Here is a 27,897-nt window from a genome sequence, read left to right as displayed (position 1 = left end):
TGAAGACATCCCCTCCTACTCCCTGCCCCAGTGGCTTTGGTTTGGCCTCTACACCACTCACGAGTCTAATTATACCACTAACTAGTCAGCCAGCCAGTGAGGCTGGGGTCTGCAGTCTCTATGAAACACCTCCTGGGCCCCCTGCTTGGTGAGGGAGACCAGTGGGGGAACACAGGTTTCCAGGGCTCCCAGTTTAGCTGGGAGGGCACAGGTCACATGGACATAAAGGCCAGACAAGGGATGAGAGGTTAAAACTCACAGTAGGAGGGGGTGGGACAGGACGACTCAGAGCCAGAGCTGACCTGAGTCCCAGACCGCTTGCGCTCTGACCCTGGGTAAGTTATTTAGCCTCTGGGAACCTCAGTTTTCTTCTCTGTAAAAGGGGACAATAATAGTACTCATGTCCGTCCATAGGGTTGTTGGGAGGATTCCAGGAGAAAGTACACGGAAACCGTTCAGCACAGCCCTTGGCCCTCGGTCAGCACTCAATACTCGTCCTTGTTATTCCAGAGACTAAACCCTGCTGAGCCAGGGGAGGGGGTGGGGAGGGAGGGCTTCAGAAAGGCCAGGCCTGAGTCCAGCTCATCAGCAGGACACCGGAGGCGAGGAGGGAGCTGCGTCACCACGGCTGCACATGCCCCTGCCAAGCCTCGTTCTAAATGGATTATTGTTTATTGGCGGCTTATCCCATCTCTGGGGTTATGAATTATTTACCAGATGAGGACCTCATAATTGTTAATGACAGATGCCCCAAGGACAAGCTGACTACCTTCTGAAGCCACAGTGCTAATTGTGGAGTCCCCGAAGCCCCCATGTGGCCACATCCAGTGTGTCACTCCTAGGGACACTGCCTGACTGGCCCCTGGGGATCAATCATGAATCCAACCCCTTCATGACAAAGACAAAGAAACTGAGATCCAGAGAGGAGAAGGGACATGCTTCCCGGTCCCAAAGCCGGCCAGTGGCAGCCCTTGATGGGGCAGGCCCCAGTGCTCTGAGGGTCATTTGTCCGCTGTTCGGGTTTAGGCTGCTGGGGCAGCTGTGGGCTGAGCAGGAGTTCAAGCCCTCTGTGATGGATGCTGGGAGATCCCCCACCAGAAGCGCGGAGGAGGGGCCCCAGGACCCTCTGCCGTTGTCCGTGGAGAATCAGTTTGCAGCCCAGCGGCTGTTTGGGATTCCTGTGGTCTGAGGAGGGCCACCTCCCTGGGAGCAGAGGTCCCCTGCTGACTGGATGTATTCAGCAAGCAAAGGCCACAGGGTGACCGGCATGGGGGCGGAGGTAGGGGGTGGGCATTTGGTCCTGAAGAAAGTATGAATTAAGTCCATGAGTCGGCTGGGGTCCCAGCCCTTAGGATAATAACAGCAAACCCTTGTATTAAGCTATGTTTCATGCACTATTCTAGGTGTCGTATTATATGAACTATTTAATCCTTTCAGCCACCCCATGAGGTAGGTATATTTATAATCTCTATTTTGCAGGTGAAGAAACTGAGGCATGAGGAGGTTCGATAACGTGTCGGAAGTCACACAGCTGGTGTGGGCAGGGCTGGGATTAGGACCCAGGCAGTCTTGTTCCATCATCTGTGCCCTTGACCACTACACTACGCTGCTTACTACGAATGTTCCCCAAATGAATGAATGAACGAATGAATGAATGCTGTGAGGTCCCTTTGAATATGGGATCTCTTTTCCAAAAGTGTTTTAAATGTTAAATTGAGAATACTGAGACCCTGGGTTCCAGCAGGGTCTGGGAGCCCGTCTTCCTCTTGGACTGGGGACTGCGCTTGGAACAGCAGAAAGGAGAGCTCTGGCCTGGGGTGCTGGTGCCCCAGGGGCCGTGGCCTTGGAAGGGCTTGGTCAGTGCATTGCCCTCACTGCCCTGAGGTGGGCAGCTGTGAGCTGCTCTCATGGGCGTGGCAGGACCCTGAGTACACACAGGTGAGACAAGTTAAATGAGATGCTTCTGAGTGAGGCACACATGCCACTCACTCATTCCATAACTGTTCCAGAGCCTTCTTTGTGTCAGGCTGTGGGGAGGGACCCAGTGACCAAGACACTGTCCCTGCCCTCAGGGGACTCCCAGCTGCCTCCCAAGGCAGACAAGAAAACAGTCAGGTGCCAGGTGAGAGGGTTCTATGACAGAAGGGAAGCAGAGGGGCTGAGGGACCCAGGAGCACCGCTAGAAGGCCGTGTGAGTTGACCTCCTATGATCGGTTCCTTTACAGTGTTGTATGTGCTCAGCTCTGAGCTCACAGTGGTCCGGGGATGAGCCTTGAGCACACTGGACAGTGAAAGGACTGCACTTGACCCCAAAAGAACCAAATGGGTGCCGGGGAGAGTAATAGCATCAGGAAATCAGAGGAGAAGAGAGAAAATTCCCAGTGTGGGTGGCCTGGGAGCACTTTGCCAGGAGATGGGTAGGGATGGGAGAGGCACTCCTGGGAGATGCAGGCTTAGCAGGACAGGTGCTCAGAGGTGCGATGCACACAAGCAGGGTCAGTTAGGAGCACAGGGTCCGTCTGGAGGGGAGCAGAGGCCGTGTGTGAGTGCGTGGGGCACGCATGGGTGCCGGGGTGGAGGTCAGGGGAGGTGAGTTTGGCTAGCTGGTATGGGGTCAGATTTACTTTAGCCGATTCACAGAGCCACTAGTGCAGCTCTGTGCTCACCTGTGCAAGATGCAGAGCACTCTGATTGCATTTTAGAAAGCCCTGAACTGGTGCTAAATAAGTAATCGTACTGTTTATTCTGGGTTGGAGAAGCAGGATGTCTCCTGTACGTGCTAATGGGAGGGCGAGGCTCTCTGGCTGGCTGCTGGGGGCTGCCTTGTGCACATCCGTGAGCATGGCACTGATCTGAGAAGGGACCCTGGATAGAGCCTCTCCGTGTCCCGACTTTCATTTCCCACTTTCGGCACCTGCCTGTGTACCTGGAGGAGGGGGGATAGGTTAATTGTTACCTCCTGTGCTGTTACTAGGTTACTTTGTAAAAGCAGAAATATGCTTTTAATGATTTTTTGTTGTTGTTGCTACCTCACAAACCAGATGCTTTTATCTAAATGAGTTGCTACAAATCAAAAGAAGGGCCCGTGAGGGTTGCTAGGCTGCATCTGTCTTACACAGGGAAGCTCTAGCTCTGTGAATGAGAATTAAGTCTCCCCCATCCTTTTAGCATCCAGCTCCCTTACAAGTGAGAGTGAGAACATGCACAGGCAGCTGTAATGAATGTGCCTCCGAGTGGCCTGGATGAGAGGATGCAGTGAGTGAGCAGTCTCCAGCCTGCAATGGTAATTCCATTCGCTGTTCAACTTGGTGTAGGTGGGTGATGCCTGGGCCTGGCTGACTGTGGTCTTTGGGCCTCTTGGGTCACTGTGGGTGGGAGGAAGGAAGGAAGATGTGATTCTTCCAGTTTTTTTCCTGGGTAGGGGTGGGACTGCACTGAGGCCCAGAGGATGGTCATTCAATGCTGGGCTTGACACATAGTAGGTGCTCAACTAATGTTTGTGGAAGACAGGCAGGCGCAGACTGACACTCGCTCAGAGGTCTTAGGCTTCAATCTAAGGAGTAGCAGTTGATGTGGAGGCAGGAGGGGCTCTGGATTAGGAACCAGGAGACAAAGACTCTAGTTCCCACTCTGTTGATTGGCTGTGTGACCTTGGGCAAGACACTGGCCCTCTCTGGGCCTCAGCTTGTTTTGCTCAGTATAATCAATCAATGGCAACAATAATCCCTCTGTATCTACCTCCTAGGGTCTCCCTTATGACCAAGTAGATGAAGTTATGTGAAAACACTTTGCAAACTGAAAGCACTGGGTCATGGGAAGAGGTAAAGTAATTCCTACGGTCTTAGTCTTGGACGTTCTAACAAAGTGAGGCTGGGGCAGTGGCTGCCCTGAGCACGAGGTTGCCAAAGAGTCTCCGGGGCTCAGGGAGTGCACAGGGAGCTTGGCTGTGAGAGTGCTCTCTGGCCAGTGCTCTGTTGAGCCTTCAGCTCTGTTTCCATTATCTGAGAGGGTGGCTTCTGGAGGCTTAGCATGGCACTCAATGCCCATCACAGCCGAGACCCAATACCTTTCCAGCCACATCTCCCAACTCTTAGGTCTCCCTTAGCACTTATGCTCTGGGTTCTCCTGTCCCTTTATACCTTCAGGCCTTTGCACAAGCTGTTTCTATTGCCTGAAACACTGCCTACATGCGCGTGTGCACTGACACACACACACACACACATACATTTCCAGCTTGAAGTTACCTCTTCTTGTAAGCCTGTGGTTTTGATCAAACTAGTTTAGTTGCTGAATACTCTCATGGCCTCAAATGTGTGCTCTGGGTCAGGGATTTTGTCTCATATGGTCACTGCTGTACCCCCAGTGCCCGGAATACAGCCTGGCATAGAGCAGGTGCTTAAGAAATATTTGTTGACTGAATGAGTTCTTCCATAGCACATTGTATAAATTCCTATTGTTGTATTTATCACATCTTATTGTCAAAATGTATTTACTTGCTGGTCTCCCCACTGGACTGCCAGCTCCTTGAGGACAGGCTTTTGTCTGACCTCTCTGGATCCCGGACCTAGAACAACATACAATGTGGTTGCCAGTAAGTGCTTGAGGGAATGAATGAATGAATGAATGAGTTTTACCATGTGCTGGGTATTCTTCTTACAGCCCCAATGCTTCTGGCTCTATCTGTCATGTTGCAAGAGAGAGAGAGAATTTATGATTAGCAGACAAAAGCCTAAAAGTTCTGAGTGACCTGTGAATACATGAAACTATCAATAAGAGCCAGAAGCTCACAAATTCAGGAGCATCCTTACACAGTCACTGGACAAATGCGTGCATGGTGCTCTCCCAGAGCAGAACTCTGGCAGGGCCACTACCAGCCTATTCAGCATTTTTGTGCAAATTAGAAAGAGGAGCCCCTCCCTCTGAGCCCTCACAGGCACAGCAAAGCTTGCAGAGCACAGGCTGGGTGTCAACTCCCATGCCCCCCCGGGGCCAGGTGCACTCCCGTAGGGCACAAACCCACAACTGTTCCCATCAGCCCTGGTCTCTGGGGCAGGTGCAAAGTAAGGAAGGAGACAGGTCACTTGGAAATCAAACTTGGCCACAAAAATAAACTCGGAGGTTTGCAGATAAGCTATTTCTAGCCCAGGTGCCAAACAAGGTTTTGCAGCTAGAGTGAACTGCTGTGTGCGCTCCGCCCCCATTAGCCAAGGGGAAGCACCCTCCCTGTGCATATGCTGCTTCCAACAACTCAGCTCCAGAAATGGGGGATCCACCCCTGGGGCATTGCCTACCTTTGGCTGATGATCTCAGCATGTTGTTCAGCATGGGGCCGAGTCTCATAGGCCAAGGAGGGCAGACAAGGGTGGCACAGCCGCCGTCCCGGGCACAGTGATGCTCTGACAGACCACCCCGTCGGTCCCCTCTTTGCCCCAGTTCCGTGTCAGCACACAGGCGCTGTGAACTGACTGAGCCTCTCTCACTGGCCTTGGAGGGCTCTTGGCAGAACTGGCTGCAATTCCCCACTGTGGGGTCGCCAGAATCGACTGCTCTGGCCTGGCACCTACGGGTAGGGAAGGGGGTCTGCAACCCTCTCTCCCGGGAGGCCTGACGGGCTGGGAGCTGGCTGCCCAGGGCCCAGCCAGAGAAAAGCAGGAAGCTTTCGGTTCTGCTTGTTTTCACCTCACTGAGTTCAGAAAGGATTGAAGGTGACTTAAAAGGAGACTGTAAGACAATGCAAATCAAAAGCAGGAGGGAGACAAACAAGTGTTGCAGGGCATGCTGTCTCCATGAAACCACCCCTAGGAAGTCTCAAACGTTTGTCACAGGTGGGTCACAGATTTGCCTGCAGGCTTGGCGGTGCCTCTGACCTTGGCCTCCTACTGGGAATTACCTGGGGAGTGTCACAGAAATACTGATGCCTGGGTCCCAGCCGTAGAGATTTTGATCTAACTGATCTGGTGTGTAGCCTGGATATCAAAATTTTAAAAATTTCCTTAGGTGATCTTAATATGCAGCCAGGGTTGAGAGCCACTGTTTAGACTTAGAAGAGGCAAACAAGGAGCTGATTTGTTACGACATGATCCAATATGAGATACTGTGATGATGGCTCGGGAGAAGATGCCTATGCTGAAATCAGAGGCGCTGATTTCAGGTCCCAGCAAAGGAGTCACAGTGACAGGATGGACATTAATTGCCACAAAATCCTAAATGTGGGGCTTCCCTGGTGGCGCAGTGGTTGCGAATCTGCCTGCCGATGCAGGGGACACGGGTTCGAGCCCTGGTCTGGGAAGATCCCACATGCCGCGGAGCAACTGGGCCCGTGAGCCACCATTGCTGAGCCTGCGCGTCTGGAGCCTGTGCTCCGCAACAAGAGAGGCCACGACAGTGAAAGGCCTGCGCACCGTGATGAAGAGTGGCCCCCACTTGCTGCAACTAGAGAAAGCCCTCGCACAGAAATGAAGACCCAACACAGCCATAAATAAATAAATAAAAAATTAAAAAAAAAATCCTAAATGTGAGCATATCTACATGCTCCATGGGAAAATAAGATCTTCTAACAGCCTGTAGGGTTCATGTAAAAGCATTTTGGGGTGGGGCGAGATGAACAGGGTTGACAGAGTGCCATAGCCATGGTACCCAGCTTTCAGAAGCCTTGACCCAGGGGGTAGATTTTAGAATAGCTTAAAGAGTAGATAAATTACATATCATACAGCAATTTTGTTTTGCCAAATCTCCATAACCTCCATCCCAAATCCTCAGGGCTTAGAATCCAGGAATTTGTTAACACCTTTGAGTTGAGAGTATTGGTTAAAGCTTTAAGATACACAGATGCCCATCCTCATGAGAACAATGAAATTAGAAGGGCTGGGGTAAGAACCCAGGCATCTGTAGTTTTTGAATCTCTCCAGGTGACGGCAATGTTCACTGAGGCCTGAGCACTGCTGGCCCAGGTAATGTCATTTTACCTCTGAACCTGTCTACCTTCTCCTGGGAGCTAGAAGGTCGGGGGCGGGGGGGGGGGGTTATTCTACATTTAAAGCAGAGGAGATGGAGGCTCAGAAAGCTGTATGGGGCTTGCCTGGCATTAGTGGTGGATTTGGGATGCGAGCCCAGTGGCCTCTCAGTCCAGCGTCCCTTCTACCACACTGCCTGTGAGGTCATCTGTCCTGCAGTCCTGTGATCTCTGAACTGAATAAGACCATCTGATCTCATGATGGGGAGATAAAAGAATGGTCCCTGTCCTCCAGAAGCTCATGGTCCAGGAAAGAGGATGACAAGCTCAAGACAAAGGAGACAGAGGTTCACAGCCTAGGGAGAGGCGAGGGTTGAGGCATCCCTAAAGGCTTCATAGCAATGAGGTGGCTTCTTTTGGCCAGGTCAAGGCTGAGATGCAATCAGACCGGTGGGTAATGGATTCTCAGAACTATGGAGAAGTGGTCAGGACCTTAGGACAGAGGTGCTGCCTGAGAATCAAGCCCTGGGGACAGCTGAAGCAGAGGGAGTAGAGGGGCTGCTGAGAGACAGTAAAGCTGAGGGAAACCCGGTAGCACAAACACCTTCATTTACAGGCAGAAGGAGGAAGAGGGGCTGGAGTGGCCAGAAAGACAGAGAGATGCAGCCCACCCAAGCCGAGGGTGGGAGGCTCCATGTCTACATGAAACCAGTAGGGAGGTCTTTTGCTGATCCTGAGGAGGACAGGGCTGGCTGGAGGTCTTGAGGACAATGGGGAAGGCAGGGAACAGTTGCAAGGACTGGAAAGGGAATGGACCAGTGATGCATGAAGGATGCCTGGGCAGCACTGAGGCTTTGGCTAAGGGTCTGCTAAAGGATCTGTGCCCAAGCCCCTTGGCGTGGTTACATGGCCCCCTCAGGCATCTGAGAGCCCAGAGGCCCAGGGGAGGTAGGGGCTGCAGAAGTTTCCAGGGCAGGCCAGGACAGGCAGCAAGAACAAAGGACAAGTGGGTGACAGCTTGGATGTGCTGGCAAAAGCAGCACTAAAATGCCAGCCCACAGGTCCATCCTCAGGGTGGAAGCCAAATGGGGATCAGAAAGAGAAGGAGGGAGGAGGGGCCGGGGGTCCAATGAAGCGAGGCTGTGAAGAGTGAGGGAGTGCAGCAAGGCACAGGATGTGTGTGGTCAGCAAGGGCACCTTTGGGATGGCGTTGCCGGGTGAAGATGCTGTGAGTGCAAAAGTCCAGGGCACAGCACAAGGTGTCCTCTAATGGCACAGCTCCAGGTCCCATTAGTTCTGGAGACATCTGTAATGTCTTCCCAGGATGCAGGGCACCCAGGGGGACTAGGGGCCTGGATAGGCAGCACTGAGACAGTCCCAGGATGAAGGCTGGGGATGCTGCACAGGGGCATCCCCGGCACCGATGGGGATCGGCACTGGCCCTGCATCACCTCTGAGCCTAGGTGTCTGTTAATGCCATTCTTGGCTCAGTCTTCAGTTCTGCACGAATCAGGTCCTCGGCTTTACCCTTCAACTCTTCAGCCCCACCCTGGCCACGGTCGCACACTGCAGTGCTGGCATCAGATTTCCCTCCTGCTGGCTGGTCCTGGTACCATGCTCTTGGTTACACAGAGGATGCTCATCAAGCCACGGACAAGCAGAGAGCAGCCCCCCATGCTCTGCATCTGAGCAGACCCCGCTTTGTAGCAGGATACATGGAGCCCAGTGACCTGGCCCAATTTCCACAGGAAAGTGGTAGTTCTTCCACTGGTCGCCAGGGGTCAAAGCAGGCCGTGGAAGCTTCCTATCTTCTTGGGGATCTGTGGGAGTCCTGCACGTGAGGGAAACATATAACCCAGCTCCAGGCCATATGCTATGGTGGTGCTCCCAGGAAAGGCTGTGGGTGTGTGTGCGGTGAGTATTTATTGAAAGCCTCAGCAGGCGCTGGGTGGGGTGGTGGAATGGAGCACAGAGAGAATCAGTGATTATCCTCCAGGGACTGGCCAGGAGGTAGGGAAGACCGCCATGAGTTCACGGTGAGAAGACCAGTCTGGTGGGCACGGAGATTTAAGGCCCACAAGGGGTGTATCCTCTCAGATATGCCTGGGGAGATAACCTTCAAGTCCCTCCCGATCCTAAAATACATGTTTCTCAAAGGTTGAGATTTAAAGCCACAAGGGGTGTATCCTATCAGATATGCCTGGTGAGATAACCTTCAAGTCCCTCCCGATCCTAAAACACATGTTTCTCAAAGGTTGGGATGAACAAGAGCCATGTGTCACCCTGCATCAGAGGCAGGGAATAGAAGACCCCAAAATAAAGGCCATTAAACCCATTGCCCTGGGTCTCTCTACCCCCTTCACCTCAGCCACACTCACAGTCACACTCTAAAATTTGAAGGCGTATTCTTGGAAAGCTGACTTCTGTGAAGAGCATCTCCTGAATCTTTTCTCAGACACTTAACTCCACCTTTGCCCCCTCCAAGAGCTAAGAATGTCACGGTCACCAAATCCAAGCTTAACTGTCTAGTTTTCCAACTCCCCTCCTCTGGCCCGACAATCACAGAAGCAAAGCATTCCCTAGTGTCCAGGATGAGTAGCCAGCTGGCCAGCCAGTCAGTGATGTCCTTAGGAGTGTGCCAACAGCCTAACAACTCTCAAGGTCAGGAGCCCATCTGTCCCCACTGGCCGCCCCTACTGGACTGCTGAGTGGCAGCAGGCTGGATGCACGTGGATGTTTCTTCTATTTTGGTAGCTGATTCAGGCCCAGCCTGGAGCCTCCGCCTGCTTCCTGCTGACAACCACGTCTGCCTGCAACTCAGGATCCCTTCTCTTTGTGCGAGGGCTCTGGGGGTGCAGCGCATCCCCAACTCCACTGTCTCTGAGTCCAAAGAGAAAGCTCTCTGACCAGCAGACAATCAGGACATGGCAGGAACCTTGTTGGTCAGCTGCTGAGACCCCTGCTGTGGAAGGAAGCTGGAGTCCAGGCTACAGGCTGGCCCCAGGCAGAGCCCCTGAGGTTCCTGGTCAGAGGGCACCGGGGCATGGTCCTGCTGAGAACGCAGCACCTGAGCTCGCCCAGCACCAGCCCTAGGAGTGATGCAGAGGTGGCTTTGGCCCATGGACTTCTAAAGGCTCAAGTGCCATCAAGACATGCTAGCCTAGGCCAGCTCAGCTTCAAGTGTCCTGAATCCCGGTGCCTACACCTCCAACTCCCACCTTCATTCCAGGCCCAGCTTGCTGATTTGTTTCATCAGACTCTGCCCTCACAGGGTTAGGCCATGTTCCCCCCAACTCTCCTGGCTGCCTGGTCTTCCTGATCTAGGTTGGAGATTCCTGAATCAAAATTTTAAGGCTAACCTCTATAAATTTAATCCAAGGAAATAATCAAATGACTATGCAAAGACATATATGCAAAAATGTTTGTTATAGTATTATTTGTAAGGGTGAAATATTAAAAATACACTAGATCTCCATTATTAAGGCACTGGTTAAGTAAACTGTGTGGCTTATTATAACCATACAATATGAAGCCTTTAAAAATGCTATAGAATTGTATTTACTGACATAAAAAGGTACCTGCAACATATTGTGAAGTCAAAATAATGGATTACCAAGTAGTACATACAGTGTGACCTCATCTGTGTTGTGCATGTGTGCGTGTACACTTTATGTATATGCTTAGGAAAATAGCCTGGAAAAGGACACTAAAATGGTTATTTCTCGGGATTATAATTATAAGTAATTTATATAATTTTAAGTGCTATCTTTTAAAATATTTTTACAATGAACAAATAATATATTATTTGTCTTAATATTAATAATATCAATAATATTTTAATGATATTTAATAATACTATTTTAATAACAAGAAAAGTTAAATTACAAAAGAAGAATTGCAGTTTTTAAGGAGCTAAGTAGTCACCTAGCTGCTGGCCACTCCCAGATCCAACCTCCTGGAGGACCAGAGCCCCAAGTGAGTGAATAAGAGTGACAGCCAGGCTTGTGTGTTGATTCCAGAAGGGTGGGGCCCAGGTGGCTTAGCTTGGCTCTGGTTACCAGTTAATCCCATGTCTATGGTAAAAATCTCACTGACCAAAAGGGTGAGAGGACCAGCTACATTTACCTTAGTTCCCCGAGGAAATCAGTGGTAGAGAAGATGCCTCTCTGATTTCCAGGTGAGCTGACCTACCTTGCACCGTCCGTCTCTGGCAAGCTCAGGATTCGTCCCCAGGATGCAAAATCCTCGATGGCCACCAACACTTAGCACAGCGTGAGCATCACCAGGAGGCCAGGCCGTCTAAAAAGAGACAGAAGAGTGGGGGTGGGGTGGGGAAAAGGTATCATCTTTTGCAAAAAGATCTCTTTGGAATTCCAGCATCTTAGATGGTCCCCACCTTAAGTGGAAGCTTGTCCCTATCTTGGATTTCCCGGTGTGGATGATCTCACACAGGCCATGCCCAAACTCTGACCCGGCACACCAAGATAAGGGGATCCGAGTGGGCAGCAGAGGACCCCAAGGGGCAGACACTAGATCTCACCACTCCATCCCCCAAACACAGAAAGCCCTAATCCCCATGGTAGACCCATTAACACTCAATAAGAGAGAGAATAATGGCATTCCCTTCCATCTAATCCAAACCGAGAAATTCCAGAGATGGGGAAAAATAAGAAATGTAAGTCTTTGATGCTGAAAAGAGCACAGGACACAAACTCTGGAACTACAAAAGCGCATCATTACTTTTAGACAGTGGACAAGAAAACCTTGAGGAGGCAAAGGATGGGTTCCCTGGAGAGAAGGTTTTTTAAAAAAATATATGGATTTACTACCTCGTAGAGAGAGGCTATCGATTATGGGGAGGCAGGGCTATCCCTAGTTCCCTCTTTCAAATATAATATATGTGAAAGCCATCTTCACGACAGGAAATGGCATCCTCCACTGCAAAAAAACGCATGACTGTCATTACCTGGGAATCGATATCTTTTTCTAAACTGAATATATCATTACCAATTGATTTCCCCTTTTCCTCTTAGCACTCCAGAGTCCCGGATAGCAGGGAGAAAGCTTTAATGTGATATGAAGGATGTGGACAGGTAAATAAGTTATTGTAAACTAATTCCACCTTATGACGAGCTTCTCTCTGACGAGGCAACGGGTCTTTCTCGGAGCCTCTCAACTCAAGCTTTTTCAGCTGCTGCTGACAGACACACGCGGGCCATATCAAATAGCCATTTTAAAGCTGAAGGTGGCAAAAATATTATTTTTCCCAAGGATAGCGTGTTCCCTTTACGATTAAGAAATAACCTCAGTGGGGAAGCAAAGTAAGCCAAGGTCACCATTTAATTTTGACACAGAATCAAAGTCGTTAGTACATTTCCTCTACCAAGCTTATGTGAAGCAGACGGTTAAATTGATCTCTTTGGCCACAAAATATTGACAGTACTGGTGATAATAAACGATCGATGTATTTCTGGGAAAGAGCCTCGGCAGATATGTGTCAGTGAAGAGAGAGGTCTAGCGGACAGTGGTCAGTCCGTTTTTAGATTCTTGAGGATCTCATTCATTTAATTACCCATTCATTCATTCATTCAATACATATTAAGGGCATCCCCGTTATGTGTCAGGCAGTGTCTAGGCACTGGGAATACAAGTGAACAAAACAGGAAAAAAAATTCCTGCCCTCACAGAGCTCATCTTCTAGTGGATGGAAACACAGAACAAACAATAACCTTAAGAAATAAGTACAGGGGCTTCCCTGGTGGCGCAGTGGTTGAGAGTCTGCCTGCTAATGCAGGGGACACGGGTTCGAGCCCTGGTCTGGGAGGATCCCACATGCCGCGGAGCAACTGGGCCCGTGAGCCACAACTACTGAGCCTGCGTGTCTGGAGCCTGTGCTCCACAACAAGAGAGGCCGCGAGAGTGAAGAAGAGGCCCACGCACCGCGATGAAGAGTGGCCCCCGCTTGCCGCAACTAGAGAAAGCCCTTGCACAGAAACGAAGACCCAACACAGCCAAAAATAAATATAAAAATAAATAAATAAATAAAAGATTACTATTAAAAAAAAAAGAAATAAGTACAAATTGTACAATATATTAGAAGGTTGTCAGGACTATTTATTAGAGAAGAAGTAGAGCAGAAGATGACTGTGGGAGATTGTGGTGCAGTTTAGAGAGGGTGGTTGGGGTAATAAGCCTCACGAGAGGATGGCATTCGAGCACGCTGGAAGATGATACGGGCCTGGGCTGTGCAGGTGTCCGGGGAGAGCATTCAGGGCAGAGGGAAGAGCCAGTGCAACTGCCCCGGGGTGGGGCGTGACTGTTGTGTTCCTGGATCCGCAGCTGTGGCTGGACATGGGAGACTATAGGACATTAAGCTGGAGAGGTGAGAATTCAGTTAGTGTGGGGCCTTGCAGGCCACTGTAAAGGCTACTAACTAATTGAGAGCCCAAGACCCTGGCCAGCAAGCCTTAGAAAGAGCTCTCCCTCTCTTGAGGCAAACCTCTTGGTTGCCAATGTCAGGTTAATCCACTTCCCTTTTCTGCAACCCAGATGGCTCGACTCTCCGGGTTGTGCCAGACAAATACAGCACAGTCCAGACAGGAGGGGGGGTGGGTAGTGCAGGGGGGCGAGCCACCAGTGCTGTCTAAACTGTTCTGATGACAATGGCCTCGTCCTTCCTCCTTTGTGGTCCCCAGAGGCCACTTCTAGAGGAGATAACCGGAACAAAGTTCCGAACAAAAATAAACCACGTGCACAGCTGAGTTCTCTGGGACTGTTCCCTAACGTGCTTATGAAAAGATCCTAACATGAGCTGACGTGTGAGACATCACAGGCTGTGCTGGGTATCTTCTGTTCGCTCCTCCAGGTCGGCTTTCCATCCGGTTCTGTGTCCTGGGAGGCTCACCCGGTCGGCAGAGAGGGTGTCCCTCCAGCTCTGAGACCCTGCAACTTCCAGTTATGTTCAGCCAGTGCAGACACCAGCAGGAGACAAGGGATTGGGGTGGGGCTGGGTGTTTATTCCCAATTTCCTGCCTCCTTGCTTGTCTTCATGGGATGGCTGTGACTCTCTACTGAAGGTCGTGGCTCTGGTTGGTCTTGGGCTCCACACAGGTCTCTCTCTGCCTTCCAGTAACAGCTCCCTCCCCTTGCCCTGATTATGAGCCCTGGGGTATTGCCCTGTTGTGGTCTTATCCTACTGTGTCTACACCTTTGTGAATAGTCCTTTCATTTAACTCTCTTCAAATTACACATTTGAATGTGTGTTTCCTGTCAAGACCCTAATGAATACATTCTCAGAGATGGTTAGAAGCAGGACTTTGGAATTAGACATCCGAATTAGAATTCTAACATGGCCCTTAGTTTTGTGACACTGGCTAAATTATTTAATTTCTATGAACTCTTGTTTCCCATTATTAATGTATCAGAGAAACTGGTACATAATTATCATCCTCAGCAAAAGCATCAGCATCAGCATCTCACTACTGCCATCATCCACTCACAGTCCCAGGGCAAGGCACACCTCCTTCACGACATCTCTGCCCACCTCAACCAGATGCTCCTCCCTTGAGGGGTTTCTAGCTGTTCTCAGCTCATATTTGGTATTAGTTTATGTCTCAGTAATTTCATCTCTTTCCTCTTCTTGCTCTTCTTTCTCCCACCCAACCTCTACTCCTTGTATTCAAATCCTGAGCATCCTGAGAACAGACATTATCTTAATATTTGAATCTCTGGCCCATAACACCCATCACATGGGGGAGTATATAGACCCTTCATTCAGTACCTTTTCTTCTTAGGAGGACTATAAGCTACATCCATCAACCTAAACACATTCTACTCTAATGAGATGCATGGTATTTAAAGTGATTTTAAAATAAATGACTAGAAACTGATTTCTAGTAATAATTTCATTCCCATGATAACACTGTAAAACCTTAAGTTTCCAAAGATCATGGCCTGGGGAAATGAATCTCAGGAAAGAACCCGGGAAATCACAGGGAGGTAGGTGTGGTTTTCCATCCCCAGGGGAGATGAAGGTACTACCTCTGGAGCTGACCTTTGACATCTCTGGTCAAACTGACCCTTTCTCTTCCACTAATCTCATCATCAAAGGGCAGCTTCCAGGCTTAAGGAAAATAAAATTTAAAAAGCCAAAGGATGAGGGACTTTTTTTACTTTAGTTTAAAAAATACGGTAGGTAATAAGTCAATGCCTGTGAAATTGGTCTTAAGTCCTTCACCTTCTCAAGGCCCTTAAGAGATGCTAATTGAATTTGACAGAGCATAAAGGCCCATATGAAACCAGGACCCATGAATAGGCTGTTTGGGTTACATAACTGCCTAAATGCTGGGAGATCCTCAGAATTAAACTCAAAGAAATTTTTGAGACCCATTCTAACTCTAAATCTACAAATAAGGATGGTTCCTGACATGAACCAAATTGATAGCCAAGAGAATAAAAAACAAGGGCCCCAGGATTTTTTTTACTTCCCTATAAAAGATACCAATTTTTTGGAGAGAAACTGCCTTAAGAGAGGAAAAACCAATTAGGGAGTCTCCCGTTTGATGCAGGATCAGAGAGCAGCCCTGCCTGGGTCTTGACCATGCTACCCAATTATGATTCCAGCGCCCAGGTAGCTCACTACCCCTCAGCCAACTAGGAAACAAGGATTCTTCCTTCCTTGGAAGGAAGAAAAAAAGCAAAGGAACTGGAGGCTGTAAACTATAGCGAGAAAACCAGCTCCCACACCCACCCTCCTGTCAGCCCAGGTGCAGGACTCTCTGGCACCCCTGGCACAGGCTTGGATGTCTGCTCTGAATGTATCCTGCAAGGGGAACGCTCATTCACATTCTCCTTCTTTTAAGAAGAGAGAAAACCAGGCCATCCATTAATAATATCAACCATGGGTTCACCAAAGCTTGTAGGCATGTTGCCAACCCCAAAATAAACACTCTCTCTGAGTGTTTATCCATCAGGTTCTTGACAGTTCATGGACCAAGGGGTCCGGAAGGCACTGCTTTTAAAAGGGGAGAATTAAGATGCAAAGATGGAGCACAGCCGGTTACGGGAGCCCACCCAGCACAATGCTCAGGCTTCTTCTTTCCATTAAGGAGCCAGAATTGGCCACTGATGAGATCCATTACATATTCTCCACGATAGGGATGCACCACCTGGCAAGCTTTTCTACGGGCACGTGTTCTTCAAAGAAAGATAGGATCTTCAGAGGCCATGACTCCTGATTGAGGGAATATAATAATAGTATTTTCATAACGTTTGACGTTGACAAAGCCTAGTCGTTCACAGTTTCTCATTTACCTTTTCTAACAAGCTTGTGAATACTTTACAATTAGTATTCCCATTTTATAGATGAGGAAACTGAGGCTCATGGACAATAAGAATTACCTAAAGTCACATAGCAAGTGAAAGTGGGAGGGAGCTGGAAGTGGAGCTCTGGATTTGTGCCTCCATTCCACATCTCTGTTCTGGATTTCGGCCCCCTCGTTCCTGGGATCCCAACCAGTGAGGAGCTTAGAGCTGTTCTGTGTTTTCTCTGCAGTCACCACCCTGGGCTGAATAAAAGCACAGGTGTCGGTGGATGTCCGCATTCCAGTCAGGTCCTGGTGAGCCCAAACTAACCCTACAACCCGACTGGCTGTCCTCCCCACCACCACTGCCCACCTCTCGGCAGCTCCCAGACGCCCCGGAGGTGGTCAGGTTCCCAAGTGACCCCCTGACCCTGAGCAGAGCCTCTCACAGCAGAGAAGCCCAGACGGCCCCAGCCTCTACCGCAGACCTCTGTCGGCAGGACCGCAGCTCACCCAGGTTCTTCGTTACTGTTAACTCGGTGTTTCCCAACACTGTTTTCATCATCACCCCCCACCCCAAGAGAAAAATTACGTGAAATTCTTTCCAAAGAGAAAAATTTAATTCTAAGGAGTAGGATTCTGATGGGTAGGGTGGAGCTTTGGTGGGTCAAAACCACTGCACTGAGGTTTGCTTGCAGCTTCCCTGCTCCACCAATCCATGCCACCCCCGCCTGCCTGAGACTGCGTGCGTTCGGGACTGACCTTCCTCCACAGCTGCTACTGCCGGACCCTCATCTCGGGGCCCTGCACTGCCGCCTCCCACGGCACTGCTCAGAGCAGTTCTCTCCACTCTCTGCTATGGCTGCCTGGGGCGAGGCCTCCCCATCTCTCACCTGGCTCATAGCCCTGCTACTGCTAAGGGGCGGTGCTCAACCCCAGAATGGGTCAGATCACTCCCTGGGCAGAGTCCCTCCATGGCAGGGGCCCCAAGAACCCAGGCCAGTCTGGGCTCTTCCCAGGGTCCTGCCATGTCCAGCCTCCTGCCCCGGACAGCCCCAGCTCTCCTCCACTTCTGTGATCAGACACACACCTGCTCTTGCTTCCTGGACCTCCTCCCCCTGCCTTCACCCCTTCTCCTCCTGAAAACTCCTCTCCAGAAGTTTTTCTGCACTCTCCGGAGTACAGACACTCCCGGGCGAATCCCTGGAGAATATCAAGATAAGGCCACAGTGTCACCAAAGGAGGCTTCGCAATGGCCTATCTCCTGGTTCCGCTCGGCTGGCTTGGGCGAGGAGAATGGGGAGATAAGGATGATGGGGTGCCCGTGGCCTGACTGGATCCTAAGTTTTGCCACGACAGGGCTCTGCCAGAAACCTAGGCTGAAAGGTTTCAGAAAAAAAAGGTTGCAAATCAGCTCCCCCGACACAAACTCTTTTCTTGTTGCAAGGCAGACCCACTTCAATTAACTAGGAATCCACCAACTCAGCCCCACCACTCAGAGCCCCCCACAAATTTATAGAGGCTTTCCTGTCACTGGATCCAGAACTGGGAAGACCTTGCATTTCCTGAGGGCTGCAGGCTGGAGAGAAGGGCAGAGGCTCCAGCAAATCTGTTACACCCACTCGCCCACGGCGGCAGGAAGATGTGGGCAGGGCGTGCAGCACCTGGCACGTAGTAGATGCTCTGTAAGGCTCTGCTGAAGGAAGGAAACCGCCTCCAAGACTCAACTCACTTTCTACAATTTTGCTTCGAACATTTGGACATTCACACCACAGCCGCATGATTGGAATACAAACCAGTTTAAAAAAAAAAAAAATCAGACATTGCTTCCAGATTTCGCTCTTATAAACAGGCCTGCATCCTCCCTTTAAATTGTAATAATTCCTTCCCAGATGTTGTTTCTCCTTCAGACCCGTAAATTTAAGCTTTTCATGATGATGCTTCACATTTGCCTGGTACCATGGGCTCTTTGGAGTGTTTCTGCATCTTCTTTCCCTCATTAGACGGCCACGCGGACCCCAGAAGAGGCAGGACAGGGGCCGGCATCCCTAATTCACCGACAGGAAGGCCAGCTGCTGACGCTGCGGAGCTGGATTGCGGTGGGTATGGGTGTCGATCTCCTTCCTGGTGCTGAGAGCCACGGTACCTTCCTCTCCAGCGCCGTCCAGGTGGCCATGTGGGTGGGGCATCTGTGGAGTCTCCACCCCCAAGACCATGCTGCCCACTTAAAACTCTGACTCAGATGTGAACAAGTCTCTTCCCTTGGTTCTCCCTGCACTCCTGGGGCCAGGCTATAACATTTGGATAAGACTTATCTAGAGTCTTGGGGAATAAAACAGAACAATACGCCAGGAGGGGTGAGAGCAGTGGAAAGAGGAAGTAGAACGTGGCCTGATAAGCTGGCGCCCCAGCTGTTCTCCAAGAGGTTCCATCCTGGCTCCATGGGGCAGCCCCCATCTTAGCATTGAGCACACTGGAATTCACAGCCAGGAAAGAGCCCACCTCAAGTCTGGACCCACAGGTAGAGCCCAGAGAGACTAGGACTTCCCTCTTCCCTCCCACCTTCCCTGTTCCAATTTCTTCTCTGAGGCTGTCCCTTTCCTGGTGACAGACCCTGGGGCTGTTTGCCTCGATTCTTCAGGGGAGCCTTTGACCTGTGTCCCAGGCACTCAGTTAGCTACCACATCGGTCCTCTAGGGGGCCCACAGCTGTACGTGTCAGGGGGTGGGAGACAGCCGTGGGGACAGGAGAGACAACTACCAAACAAGTTCATGGATCCAGCGTCTGCTCACTGCCAGGGTCTGGACCGAGCCAGGTCTGGCTGATACCTCAGCTGCCAGGGCTCAGGGTTGCTCGGCATCCCATGCCCCTTTGGTCCTTGGCCTCTTGACAGCTTTAGAGAGAAGTGATGGGGAAAATGCGGCTTCACAGAGTAAAACAAGGTGGGCTTTTAGACTCGGTGGGCTTTTGGTCTCCCCATGGAGTTGCAGAGAGGTTTGGGAACCCCTTCTCCCAAGTCTGAACCTTGCAGCCTCGCTCCATGGCACAATCAGAGCTTCACCTTGGATTTTCATCTTAGTCCCTGACACACCTGGTTCAGGGGTTGGCTCAGCCTGGGTGGTGGTCAAGAGCATGGAAGATTGATAATCTTAGAGACCTGGGTCTAAATCTCTAAGTTTAATGGCAGACCCTCCATGCCACTCCCACCCCCTGCCTCAGTCTCCTCCTCTGTACAATGGGGATGATATTTCTGAACATCCATGTTTGTTCTGAGAGTTAAATGTTTGGGTGTAATAAAGGCACTTGGCATAGCCCATGGCACATATTAACTGGTGGCTGTAACATTATTATTATAGCCTGCCAAGTGAAGCACAGAATAGGTATCCCTGAAGTACCTACAGCGTCATGGGGAAGGTGGGGGCCTTCTTTCCCACCACCTCTCCACAGAAGTGAGCACGCAGAGGACAAATGAATGGGGAGGGATCTTCCTTGGGAGCTAGTTGACCAATGGGCTGACCGTGTGTGTAGCTGTCCTGGGTCTATCCGACACTGGTCAGTTACCACTTCCTGCTCCCTGCAGCTAATCTCCCTGAATTTCCTTCAAGAGGACACTTTCAGCCTTTAACAGCCCCTCCCCTCCTCCTCCCCAGCAACTGCTAAACTCCAGGCCTGAGGGCAGATGCTTTCATGGCTTCTACCCCTCTCCTCTGAATCCAAGCCATGGGTCCAGCGGCTGAAAACCCCTTTCCAGCTCCTAGCGGGTCTGAGAGGCATTACTTCCCCACCCAGTAGAAAACTATTTTATTTGAATAGATCTGAGGCTGTTTCTCAGAGAGAAAAAAAAATTGTGAAAGAAAAGTCTCTGGAGATTACATTACTTTTTTACCCAGATATGATGAGTTATCCATTTAAAAATAAACCACAGACAGGCAAGTTTCTCCATACCCAGGCAGAAAGCAGTCATTACCAGGAATTTCTGTAAGTTCTCTGCTTTTCTTGGCCAATATAGAAACAGCCTAGGAACTGAAAATAGAATTAGAAGCTAATTCTGTTTTCCTGGTCTCTACCAAAGTGTGCAGGCAAGTGGCTTGATCACACCAGAGCTTCACGTTCCATCTGAGAAAACATGGAACCACGGCTCACCAACCTCACGGCAATTCTGCAAACTAACCCAGCACCCGAGGAGTCCGGCCAGAGCCCACAGCAGTCAATACGAATGCACCAAATCACTGGGCCACAGCCTGGCATGGCTTGATGTCCAGATACGGGCAGGAAACCAAAGGCAAGACCAGTGAGTGACAAGCTCAAGGTCACACAGCTGATTAGCGGGAGAGCTGGGACCACAAAGCTGGCTTCCAAACTCTCTGGCCGCTGCCCTTTCTCACCCACTCATCTCTCTACAGTTTAACTGTAACTGAAGATTCCAGGAAAGTCCCCTAGAAAGGTTAAGCAACTTACCCCAACCCAGTTTTCCTTCCTGCAGAAAGTCCCCCTGTCTTCGCTCTCCTTTCCAGTGAGCAGTAAATCAAATATTCCCTGCTGCGTTACTTTTCAAGCTCGATGTTTCTAAATCCAAAGACATCTATAAATAATACATACTCATTTATATGTACATTTAAAAGATAAAAAAAAAAAAGCCATAACAAAGATACCTGTAGATTCTCCTGAATACTAATGGGCTAGTTAAAACACAGTGGAAGCAAATGGCTAATGAACACAGGTACCCTCATACATGAACTTCCCTCCACTCCACCTCGGGCCCATACCCAGCGGGGGAGCCTCTGTTCTGAACCCACTCATTCACTGCTTCTCTCCCACGGTCACATTTAGCCATCTGCTGCTTCTTTTATATGTGGGACTGTGTATTTTTTTTTTTTTCCTCTTCAGTTTTATATGAAACATTTAGCAATGAAGTAGCAAATAAAAATACTACATATCATCTAGAATTCATATAAAATTGTGGTTGGCTTTAACGCATCTAAAGGTTGATAAAAAGAAACACATAGATGTTTCTTAATGGCTTGTTTATATTTTATTACACATTACACACATCTCACTCCATTGAGAAAATTTAGAACTTGATGTGGTTCTCTCTGTCACAAGCAGGCATGGCAAAGATTACCACATCTAGAGAACATTTTTCCCTTGGAACACAAGGTACTTGCCTTGCAATTACCCCAGCAGACAGAAATGGCGCAAACAATCCAATAGCACTCACATCAATCTCTGGAAGGAGGGGTTTCTGTACTTGTTTTTCCCCCACAGTGTTGTCTGGCTACCCCATCCTCCACCCTGCTGGGCAGCTCTGCTCCTCACTCCAAACTGAGGCTGTGGCTGGAGGACCATCATCTCTCAGACAGACGTGCAGGTCAGCTAGGCGCTGGCAAAGTTGGTGTCTGCTCCATCACACACCCACGTGCAGAAACAGGGGAGGGCCCAAGGCTGTGGACAGCGAGGGCTAAGTTAACTATGCTGGTGGAGCTAAAGAAGCAGAGCTCCTGGGTGCAGGAAGCTCCATGCCAGGCCCTAATCTAGGTCCCGGAGGATGAGCTCATCTGAAAGATCAACCTGAAGACGTTCAGAGGACAGGCATCTTAGTTTGAGTTCCCCTCCAAAGTGGCCCCTGAAACACTGATTTGGATGTAAGTGGGGTTTTTTGTTTTGTTTTTTTTTAAAGAGTAGACCCAAGGAAGCACCATGAGGAAGTAGGGATGTGAGAAAGGAGACAGGGAAAAGTCAGTCGAGGAAGCATTAACCAGTGGGTTCCTGCTTGGGCAACTGGGGGCTTATTCCTACTGGGGATGCTCTGAGAGGCTGGGTAGAGCATATCTTAAAGTTGTCCCACCAAGAGATGAGGAAGGAAGCTGGGGTATTGATTCATTACCTCCCACCTCTCACTGGCTGACAAGTGCTTTGGGGTATCAATCCCCCCAGCACTTCCAGCCTGCCCCATGAATGGGCTGGGCACTCCCACACAGAGAAAGGCAGGAAGCGAGAACTGTCAGCTGGTGATCCCCAGGCTGGGGAATGGGCGTGGCATCAACAACCTCTGATAGCGCAGGTAAGCTGGAGCGCTCATCAGCTCCTGCGTACTTCCAGGGACTGCAGCCTCAGCACCTGTTCAGGTGCCTTGGTCTCTGGGACCCTCCCCTTCTGAGTGAGAGGGAGACACACACTGCTTGCCACAGCAGAGGACCTTGAGGTTGCTCATCCCCAAGCCCATGCTGTGTCACATGTGTTCGTAATGGGATCATCTGCTATCTGTCAGCCATGGAGCAACCACGTATGGAAAATAACATTGGGGAGCAAATTAAGTGATCTGTCTGCAAGCAGCCTGTTTAGATGAGGAAGGGTTGCCATTGACAAATCTATTAAAATTATACATAAATTTCTAAGAGCACACAGATTCATGCCCTGAGGACACCGATTATGGGCATTTAAAATACAACCCGGATTAAATCATCTTGTCTCACTTGAATGGGGTAAAAATAATTAAGAGAAGAGGGAGAAATAAATTATACCCATCACCTTCCTGACCAAAAAAAAAGTTCAGAGTTTTCCTTTGTCAGGATGATGATGCCTTAAAACTCTAAGACTTCTGTGTGCTGCCAGGTTAAAGGACAGAGGGATCCAAAGAGGCCTCTGGGTGCTCTCCAAGTCGGAAGGGAGAGCTGGGGGGCCAGGTGTGCCTCTCTTGGGAAGCAGAACCCACCCAGGCAAGGATTGAGGCAAGTGGTTTATCTGGAGAGTGATGCCAGAAAGCTCAGGCAGGTGAGTGGGGAGGCGAGACCGGTAAGTGAAGGAAGCCGACAGAGATTGCCCTAAATATGCAGGTCTCCACTGTGGGCACCTGGGCCAATGTCCCTGGGGGCCTCTGGGGGACAGAGAGGGACATGTCTCAGTGTTGTCCCACCTGAGACGTGAGGAAGCTGGAGTATCTGCCGCCAATTCCCATTTCTCATCGGCTGAGAGCTCCTGTCAGTGAATTAACTCGTAGGCACTTCAGGTCTGTCCCTAGAGTCCAGCAAAGGCTCAGGGGTTACCGGGCTGGGGAGGACTCTGGGAAAATGAGCCTCCAACATGTGCAAACATACTGTGCTGGAAACTCATAACCTCTGATTACTTGGATGGAATTCAATTTGCCACTTTCAAAAGTCTAACAAAAACAGACCGCCCCCCCACCCCCATGTAATCACTGAATAATATTATAATCATTCTGCATGGAAATTGCATTCTTTCCCTGATGTAAGCATAGGCTTTGAACCTCTCAGGGCTTCACCCACTACATTATTTTTCAGAGTATGAAGTAGCAGGTTCCAATTATCTGAAAAAAATGTGGAACAGTCACAGCACAATACATAGTATGATCCAGATAGAATACACATTCTCCAGGACAGGCACCTTGATTAGTGCCTGTGACTGTTAAACACATTTCAGGTAATACAGTGATAATGGACATTAATAGTAGCAATAGTGCTGAAGTGCTAGAATATAATGATTTCTGATTATATTACTATTTCCTTTTGTGGAGCACAGCGCATATTTCCAAACGACTCTATGCTCATTAAACTACACAAAAGCCCAGCGACAGGTCGGCAGAAAGGTGGCCGGAAGGGGCTTGCAGTTATGTACTGGTGTTTGGGAAGTGGGGAAAGATGGCGGCCAGAGTTCTTGGTGGGGCAGCAGACCTAGCACCATTTTCTGTGATCTGGATCCATCAGACATGTCTGCCTACGTTGACAGACATCAACTACTGAACAGCCAGCAAAGAAACGCTCCTATGTGCAATGTCATAAGCTGATGGGTGTTAAAGGAGAATTTGATAAATTATAATTTTTTGTCTATGCCCAAATATATGACCGTCTTTCCCCTGCATCTCCTGTTATCCCTCAGAAAAAAGGGTGTTCCATAATGGAAAAGAATATAAAAAAGAATGTATATATATGTACAGTCACTTTGCTGTACAGCAGAAATTAATACAACATTGTAAATCAACTACACTACAATAAAAAGGGTGTTGCCTTAAATTCAATATATCCAATATCCAATTTGATGGATTCTACATCAATAAAAAGTCTTGTTTTATAATGCACTCTCCCACCTGATTTAGTTAACACAGATGCAGTAATTACTCTTGGGATTATGACTTCATTATTTCAGTGTTTGGATGTCATTGTAAACAAGACTTTTAAAAGTCACTTTAAAAAGAAACCCAACAATGGTTAATTGCTGCAAGAGATCATGAATAGCCACCTATAAGGCAAGTGAAAAACAAAACAAAACATAACTGCCTCAATTTATGGGAATTGGGACCTGTGGCTTGGGATACAATTTTAAAGGAAGACATAATCCATGGATTCAAAAAGTGCTGTCTCTGCCGTCTCTTGAAAACGTGGATGGAAGTGAGGCTCACAAGCTCTGGAAAACTGTCAGAGGACTCAGAAAGCTGCTCTAGGGATAAAACAATACACTGGGAACAAGACACACTCTGGAGTTGAAACTGCACCTGACGGGTTTGGATAGAGACTCATGAAATATAAGTGGGAAAAAGCACTATTTAAAAATTGACGGTTTAGATATTTTGTAATTTTAAAGGTGTGTAACTAAAATAATTAATTACATATTTTAAGTAAACAGTTTGTTGTTTCATTTATACTGTATTCCAAAAATATTCATATATTCACATATTGGCTAAAAAATTTTCCAGAGCCCTTTTATTTGGGAACGTGGGCAGCTGCCTTATATTTGGGTGTAAAGTTAGTTTTCTTAGCACTGTAGGCGTACAGTTGCTGTCCTGGCAAAGGCTAAATTTAATCTACAAATCAAACCCACTTAGGGACATGAGAAGGTCTTTCTTTAGTGCAACAGTCCCTTCATTGGGCAGATGGGAAAACTGAAGCCCAGAGAATTTTCTGTCCTATCACAGAATCCTTAAAGGAAGAAGTAAAATGAGAAGAAAACCTGAAAATAAGAACATGACTTTTAAAAAATTGCACTGTAGTTGATTTACAATATTGTGTTAGTTTCAGGTGTACAGCAAAGTGATTCAGTTTTTTATATATATATATATATATATATATATACACATATATTTCAGATTTTTCATTATAGGTTATTACAAGATATTGAATATACTTCCCTGTGCTCTACAGTAAATCTTTGTTGCTTATCTGTTTTATATATAATGGTGTATATCTGTTAATTCCGTACTCCTTATTTATCCCTCTTCCCCCTCCCCTTTGGTACAGTAACAGTTTGTTTTCTATGTCTATGAGTCTGCTTCTGTTTTGTAAATAGCATTTTTTTATTTGTAGTAATTTTTAGATTCCACATATAAGTGATACTATATAACATTTGTCTTTCTCTGTCTGACTTACTTTACTCAGTATGATACTCTTAGGTATGATAATCTCTAGGTCCATTCATGTTGCTGCAAATGGCAATATTTCATTCTCTTTAATGGCTGAGTAGTATTCCATTTTTTATATATATATATATATATATATATATATGCCACATCTTCTTTATCCATTCATCTGTCGATGGACACTTAGGTTGCTTCCATGTCTTGGCTATTGTAAATAGTGCTGCTATGAACATTGGGGTGCATGTATCTTTTCGAATTAGAGTTTTTGTCTTTTCCAGATACGTGTCCAGGAGTGGGATTGCTGGATCATATGGTGGCTCTATTTTTAGTTTTTAAGGAACCTCCATACTGTTTCCCATAGTGACTGCACCAATTTACATTCCCACCATCAGTGCAAGAGGAGAACATGGCTTCTTGCACGGACACCCCATGTGACAGCAGCTGGGCCTGGGCTCTGCATCTATCAGGTGGGGATACTTTGGGGCTGTGAACTCACTGGTCATAAGCCAACCTCAAAGAATCCCCTGGTAGCGGGTTATTTGCTGCACTGACACCTTCCTTCTCTTCTGGAGGGTATTCCTTCTGGATCCCAGACCAGTTTGCATTTCCTCTGCCCTGCCAGAATGTTGCCACTGTTTTAAAAAAAATGAAGTCACATTTATTTAAAAGCATATGTAAATATGAAAATGCATCTCCAGTCTTCTTTCTAAATGGGAGGAGCCCTGCTAAAATGTGCCAGGCGGGAGTCCTCTGGTCCCACCTCTGTCCACACCCTTGACCTCCCTGAGCAGCAAAATCCTCTCCTCCCCTCTATCTGGGGTGCAGTCCCTTCCACCTGCAAGCCCAGCCTCCAGCTCTTTCTGTCTGTCAGTCATGGGCCAGGGGCTGTCACACTCGACCATCCTTCCTAATTGGAGGAGGAGCCACTGTAATTAAAACCCAGGAAAGCAGGATCTGTGCTGGTTAATGATGTAGCTTTGGGCCCTGAGACCTACTTTAAATTTTATTAGTCATGCAAATCCACCTACCCCCCACACCCAGCAAAAATAGAGGTGAAAAGGTGCATTTGATAGTGAGGTGGGGTGTCCTGATAGGGGAGTTCCATGAGGTTACTGGGGTCCACTTAATAGTCTCAAGCAGCAAAGAGCGAATTTGATTTCCCAGAAGCATGTGTTTCTCTTTCCATGGGGGCATTTCAGCTACAAAGTCTCTGAAAAATTAAGAGCTACATGAGAACTCCTAATCAGGAAGAATTAAACTGGCTATCTTAAGGCCACACTTTTCAAAGCTGCAGGCATGGAATTTTTGGAGCAGCTGCAGGGAGAGCTGGAACATATGAATTATGAATTGACACCCTGTGGACTCCGCAGTCTGGTTCCAGAGCCCAGACCCAACTTGGGAGACCGGAAGAACCACAGGCTATCTCACGCTTGTGCACGAGCCCAGTGTCAGTCAAGGGCTGGCTCCCCCATTCACAAGCTTCTTGACCCCTCTGCCTCAGTCTCCTAAGCTGTATAATGGGAAGAAGAGCACTTCTGCATAGGGCTGCCAGGAGATTAAATGAGGTAATTCAAGAAAGTACTCAGAAACCTACTGATACACAGTAGGTTCTTAATAAATGTTAACGGTTATTGTTTGCTCTTGTCTGCCACCAGAATGATCTTCCTAGGACACAAATCTGGTTTCCTCTCATTGGAAACCCTTTAGTGGCTTCCCACTGAATAGACAAAATCCAAAATACTTGGTATCAGTGGCCTCAGCCCTACTCTAGCGACTTCAGCCTTACTGGCCATGGGACCCCCACCCTGCACTACTGGAAGCTTCTGAGCAGGCATCTTGCACCCTCATTTCTGTCCCTCATCTCCTGCCTGGCCAGCTCCACAGTGGTGCCTAAGTGGTCAACCTCTGAGCTCCTGCAGTTACCATTTACTGAGGCACTTTTCACTCTATTCACGTTTTGGACCGATACTCTTTGTTGGGGGGCTGCCCTGTGCTCTGCAGGATGTTTAGCAGCATCCCTGGGCTCCACCCACTAGATGCCAGTAGCATCCCTAGTTTCCCCCTCACACCCCCTGCCCCCAAGTTTTGACAACAAAATATATCTCCAGACATTGCCTGGTGTCCCCCAGGAAAGGGAAGGGGATAAAATTACCCCTGGTTGGTAACCACTGCACTAAACTATAAGTCCCTTGAGCACATAGGCTATAACTTATTCATTTCTCTATCAGTGGGACCTAGTCCAGTACTTGACAAACAGTAAGTGCTCAATAAATGCC

General features: G+C 48.6%; 1 protein-coding gene across 3 annotated transcripts in view; it reads right to left on the bottom strand.

The window, feature by feature from the left end:
• KLHL29 (kelch like family member 29) overlaps positions 1-27,897 on the bottom strand; it is a 312,456-nt gene that overhangs the window by 217,213 nt on the left and 67,346 nt on the right. For all 3 annotated transcript variants that reach the window (XM_061210440.1, XM_061210439.1, XM_061210438.1), the window contains exon 2: positions 11,144-11,251. The gene's annotated coding sequence lies outside the window, so the exon portion shown is untranslated. The remainder of the gene's footprint in view (positions 1-11,143; positions 11,252-27,897) is intronic.

The sequence above is a fragment of the Eubalaena glacialis genome, chromosome 14 (genome assembly GCF_028564815.1).
Source record: "Eubalaena glacialis isolate mEubGla1 chromosome 14, mEubGla1.1.hap2.+ XY, whole genome shotgun sequence".
NCBI classification, from domain to species: domain Eukaryota; kingdom Metazoa; phylum Chordata; class Mammalia; order Artiodactyla; family Balaenidae; genus Eubalaena; species Eubalaena glacialis.
Note: the sequence above shows the minus strand (reverse complement) of the source record. Positions and strands in the feature narration are given on the sequence as shown.